The 6,253-nt window shown below is 41.8% G+C and overlaps 1 non-coding gene across 1 annotated transcript; it reads right to left on the bottom strand.

Annotated features, from left to right (window-relative positions):
* Positions 1-2,991: 2,991 nt before the first annotated feature.
* Trnay-gua (transfer RNA tyrosine (anticodon GUA)) lies at positions 2,992-3,113 on the bottom strand. Its single transcript has 2 exons — positions 3,077-3,113; positions 2,992-3,027 (listed from the first exon to the last, which is right to left on the bottom strand). It is a non-coding gene; the product is annotated as a tRNA-Tyr (tRNA).
* Between the last annotated feature and the right edge of the window lie 3,140 nt (positions 3,114-6,253).

Below are 6,253 nucleotides of genomic sequence, written 5' to 3'. Positions count from 1 at the left end.
TGTTGATTACAATACGCCTCGATAGTGGTGTGTCGAGGAGGCCGGGAGGGCTGATATGAGCCTTTTGTCTGTTCTATACCTTTCCTCTATTCACCAGCTCATAACCAACAATCAACCAGTAACAAATAGATAATTGAGAAAGGATGTGCTATGTGTGGTGATTGGCTATTCAAGTATTAGTAGTGTTTGAAGTACTAATGTATGTCTCATGTGATGATCATAACTTCAGCTGTATCTTGTACCTATCTAATCTATTACGTCTCTCATATATTGTCTTTTATTTCTTCTTTTCGAGTCCTATACTGCCATTATACACCCGCCTTCAGCTGGGTCAACAAAGATGGTGATAGTGAACGTCTTAACACTCACACATTCTCAAACGCGGTCTCAAGCATGAACCTATAAAAAAGCCCTCGCGCACGCGGTTACGTATCGATCACGTCCGGAAGTCTATCCTTGATCCTAGAAGTCTAGGTCCATGCCTTCAGCTGGACCAATTAAGAAAATACGCTCATACCTATTAGACAACACGTCTCATGGCGACATGACCCGGAACCCTATCGATATAAACGATCCCACTCTCTGCCAGAATTCTAACCGCGCACCGAAAATTTAATATCAGACTCACGGTTCGCGCGACCATTCAAGAACACACGTTACAAAATCACGTCAGCGCACAAACGTTAGAGCCCCTCGCGATTTTCCAAGCAACCTACGCCCACGAACTCGCAAACGTGATTACACCCCGGTGATAAGGTGAAAATCTCAGCACTCATAAACTTAGCAACACGATCTCAAGCGTCAACCTACAAACTCCCGCGCTCGCGCCATCATGAATCGGGATCGTTCGGAAGTCTCTATCCTCGGTACCAACAATCTAGGTCCTTGTTAATTAATAAAAAAAAAATAAAATTGAAAAATAACTCCCATATCCACTAGACAAAACGTTCCATGGCGACATGACCGGAAACTCTAGTGATATGGGGTAACTCTCTCCCTGTCAGAATGTGATCCGTTCACCGAAAGCTAAAGATCAGAATGACGGTCCGCGAATATATGAATGGCCGCAGGGTTTCAAAATCGAATTTATACACGCGAAGTCACATACACGCGAGCACACGGGACAAACATGTCAACATACGAACGCTTTAGCCCTTCGCGATCATCTACGCACACCTATGCCCGCGATCGCGTAAACTTGATAACACTCCGGCAATTGTGTGAACGTTTTAGTACTTACGAAGTTACAAACGCGGTCTCAAACGCGAACCCGCCAACGCGCGCGATCATGAATCGGTCACGTCCGGAAATCTTTAGCCTTCATTCTAGCAATTTAGGTCCATACATTCAGTTGGACCAATCCAAAAAAATAAAGCTCTTATCCACTAGACCACGCGTTCTACGGCGACATGAATGGGAATTCTAATGATACGTAAGAACCCACTTTCTTCTGGAATCTGAACCGTACACCAAAAATCAAAAATTAAGTATCAGATTCACGGTCCGCGCGCGATCATTCTAGAACACACGCGAATATACGAAAGGCACACGGTTATCAAATAGAATTTATACACGCGAAGTTCATACACGTTAGCACACGCGACATACAAACGCACACGCGACATACAAACGCACACGCGACATACAAACGCACACGCGATCGAGCAGGTTAACGTACAAATGTTCGAGCCCTTCGCGATGATACACGCGATCGCGAGTCCCTACGCCCGCACATACCTGAACCGTACAATGAATATCACATTCAGAATCACGGCCCGCTACAATTGGCGTATTGCAGTGTTTTATTGGGCGACATTGCCTGTCTCGTCTGCAAATTGTAGTATGTGATTCTGACGGGGAGCCCTTCCGAGAACCTAGCTCTACAGCTCCAGTAGGACAACTCTCGAAAAAAAAATTCAAGTTTTATTGTCGCATAATTTTAGTGCAATGAATCGATAAAAAAAATATTTGTTGATGGTTAGTACCTTAGTTAGGCGTATAACCCATTACTGCAACTATTGGCACACCTCAACTATAGGAGCACCCACCCTAGTAGACGTTTCAGGGTGCCAAAACCGAATACTCTAGTGACATTGGGGAATGTGTCTACCTCATTAGGCGTAGATACGTTACGCACAAGGACGATAAACATACGTAAGTTAGGTGTCATGGGCGCTAGGTATAAATCATGTTGATGAAGCTCTTTTTTTGACGACGATGGCGTCGGGAGGCAAGAGCCCTTATGATGGCACTTTTTCGATCTGAAGAAATACGTTGAAGTAGACCAAACACTATCAACATTTTATACTGCTGTATAATCTTGAAGCAATGTTTGCTCAATTGAAAAAAGCGAACGTTTGGCACGAGAAAACTATGGAAATACACATTTTGGTTATGTACATGCTTATAGCAACTGTCCAAGTTAAAAACCTTTGCCTTGAAGAACACCTCATGAAATGAAGAATGACCAATATTAGAATATTACTATTCATTCCGCGAATATACAAATACCTCTACAATGATTATCTTCCGTAGTATTCAGTTCAATGATTATATTCTTTTTGTCAACCAAGAAAAAACAACGTAAACTGTCCGATGCGAAGTATTAGTAAAAAGTTAGCAGCAATATGGCACACAGAAAAACTTTTATAACTTTTGCAAAAATAATTTAAAAATTCTGCAAAAAATCATGAACACGTACAATACCTTTGCACATTATATCTCAATGAGTTTTGAAGGATTGAAAACTTTTTTAGAGAGTTATACATGTTTAGTTGAAAACCTGGTCAAGTCTCCCCATGTTCCCCTACTTATTCTTGCGTGACTTTTTAGCCAAATAGATATTGTGCTTATTTTTCAATACGAAAATCATTTTTGTCAGCAAAAATAGTGGGAAATATACCATACAATCAGATCAATTAAATGGAAAAAATGTTTTCTTTTCATGTTTTAGAATAGAATGATTGAGGTGTTAACAAAAAATCAACTTATTCCTTCGAGCCGGATTTGAACCAGCGACCTATGGATTACTGAACCCTGAGCGCCGCCGTCTTTTGGACGACCACTCTATATCTCTCTACAGTCCACCGCTCTACCAACTGAGCTATCGAAGGTCTTATCGGCAGCACTGTGAACAGCCGAAGTGGACGACATTCACGTTTCGATGAGTGCAGTACAAAGTACAGAGAGAAGTAATAAACAAAAATGAAACCATAATAGTATAAATCTCACCCCTCCCTCCATTATACCTTGGCTATTATTAGCGATCTAGTCGAAGTGTTTCTCTCTCTCTCCCTCTCACACTCTTGTGGGTCGCACTTAATTTCGCTTTCGTTGTTCCGAACAACTTTTCTTCAACCCTTATCAGTCGAGTGGCAGAAAGGCGGTGTCAATTTTAATTTGTTGTTTCAATCAGTAGATCACCATTACTCTGGGGTGAATCATATCATTCGACAGCTGTGGTTTCAAGTGGGGTTTAAGCTCCGCGAAAAAGTGATAAACAATCGACTGAGTGTAATCGAATCACTGAACTAGCGACCGGACGTTTTCAAGCTGTTCGCTTTGCATCTTCTCGCGCGACGGCAATATATAGATAACGAAAGATAACAAAAAACATTTGTTGTCATCTTGTGGAGAAACACGATTAATTTGAGCGTTTGTTGGACTTGCACTCGTCGGTTGGTTTATCGGAAGGATCTGGCGCTATTGAGAGGCATTGTACAAAACCATAGTTAAAAACTTTGCATAAGTTTAATTTGTTTGTTGTTACAATCAGCTTTTGACAACGAGCTACATTCAACCCCTCCCCTTTAGGTAATTTCCAGAGATACTTTTCCTGTCTTGTGTCCATTCCAGTTCAAGTTTTCCACCACCATCGTAATCGGTTTCCTGTACACAGCTTAATGACTTTTCCCTGCGAGTCATCCTCTACCCTAATTAACGTCCACAAGGAAGCCTCTTGTTTCGATTTTAATTAATTTGTTCGTTCTAAACTACCTTCCGCGTGTTGCTGCTTCTGCTATTGCCGCCTGCACGCCATCGCGAAAAGATTAAGATGTAAGTTTTCCAACTCATCCACGAAAAGGGAAACAGCCTGTTCCGTCGAGCGGATGGGATAATTTTAATTGGTAAATATTAATAAACAATAGTTCTTTTTCCCTTGCGCGGATTAAGTGCAAACTTTTCCCATTAATGGATCCCGTTCCCGACCGTGTCTTCCTGGCCGGATGCGGCGGGCACGTGTATTTTACCTGAATCCTTGAAGCGAACTTTGTGATAACCAGATGTCAAACAAGTTGATTTTCCACCAGGCACAGAAAATCTAGTAATTAAAATTCAGCAGCTTAGGACAAATTTTGCATTCGAAATGCAGCAGGACCCGCTTTATGACGGCTTTGGTTCCGACCCGGCAGAGCCCATCGTTGTCTATAGTTCATAAGGTGTGAACCGGTTGGAATTAATTCGCACACACGGGGGACTAGTAGGCGAGTGGAAATTGTTACATTCGCTTCCAATTGTCTAATTCATGAGGTTGGCACGTTAGATTCTAGTTTTCGTTTGTCGTGGGTAGTTGGTTGTTAGACCGAATGCGGGAAAGGTCGAGAAGGATTGGAGTGTTTACTTGGTTTAGTACATTGTGTGTTACTTTCCCTCGGCGAACAGTCTGAGTAGATGATCGATTCAATATCAATGTGCCATTTTGGTGACCGTTTGAACCAGCTGTACGGAGATAGCAAACTCTATGCTACTGATTCAAATTGATTTCCCCCACAAATTCGACTTATTCGGAATTCGACTGGCTCGACATAGCACCGTCGTCGTCGTCGGTGGCATCGTGACACACCAGCTGTGTTAGACCTTTCGGAACCGATCTAACCGGAAATCCAGGGCGTGTTTGTTTGCGTGCCAGTATGTGTTTTCGGGTTTAGCTAAGAGGATTTCGAAACTGTAACATATGTTCGACCAGGTACGGCGAAGCGACTTAATTCGTTTGTGTGTTTATTCATTTATGCAATTCGTTTTATGTACTGTATAACTGCAAGTGCACTTTGCACCCATTTGAAATCGCGCTCTTTTTTTCTTCTAATACTGCCAAACGGTTTGTTTGGACGCTTTTCATCTGGGAATTTTATTAGGTTTACTTTTCGTTCGAAGCCCAACCGGCACTTGCATAGATTCTCAGTGGATTTTTCGCTTGGTACAAATATGACAGCGTTTATTTAACTGCCTGAAAGCTGCCGGGAAATGGACATGGACAAGTATTTTGTACTTTGGAGAAATTTATTCAATTAATTTGTGCTCTCATTGCATGAGTATCATAAATGGAATGGATTAAATGTAGATGTCAGTGCTGCCAGATTGCTTGAATGGGTTTAGCCTAGGATTCGTTGGAAATGTTCTTTTGACCTTACACGAGCAAGTCAAATTCAGTCTCCAAAAAAATGTTTTTGTTTCGCTACTTTGAATTCGTTTAAGATTTTTTGTAAATTGGTTTTAAATTGAGCCCATGGAACTAATTTTAACACGAGCGATAAAATTATTCTGAAGCAACTAACGGCTGTTGCTTGTTGGACAATAGTATATTAATTGCTTACTGTCATAAATCATAAAATAATTACCGATCAGATCTATGACCTATGATGACCAGCTCATGTTGTAAAGAAGGAAATAAATGGTAACGTCACCAAAGTACTATAGAAATACTATACCTAAAAATAATAGGATACCTACGGCTGAATCGATCACTAGGCCGCTTTGCCGCTGTAGTACCTCAAGGAAGCCACTCGAGCCCAATGATACTCGCTCTATTCGTTAACGTAGTGTCATTTTCCATTCCGTTTACTGGTGCTGTCGGTATGTAACTCCATATAACAAATGTTGTTTTACTTATTCGAAATGTTCTGGCAACACTGTTCCTCAATTCTACATCTCTCAATGAAAATAATTCTAATAATCCCGCAGCATGAGACAGGCACGATATGAATACGTGAATAGAATAAGCTAATCGGAAAGCACATTTTCGCCACTATCCCGGTCCCTGAGACAGGCTAATGTGTGCATGCCTACTTTCCCTATTAGTAAACCCCAAGTACCCACTAACTCTACTAAGACTCTGCTGGGCTTACAGAAGGTTGCCAGCAGCAGCAGCAGTAGCGTTGATGAGCAGCATAAATTCATTTAAATCTAACAATATTATTCGCACCTCCAACCGACGGCGGCGGCCCAGTCCAGGCCAAGCGCGCCCATTGGTGGG

Source organism: Topomyia yanbarensis, chromosome 1 (assembly GCF_030247195.1).
Source record: "Topomyia yanbarensis strain Yona2022 chromosome 1, ASM3024719v1, whole genome shotgun sequence".
Lineage (NCBI taxonomy): Eukaryota > Metazoa > Arthropoda > Insecta > Diptera > Culicidae > Topomyia > Topomyia yanbarensis.
The sequence above is the reverse complement of the archived record's forward strand: the minus strand, read 5'-3'. Positions and strand labels throughout refer to the sequence as shown.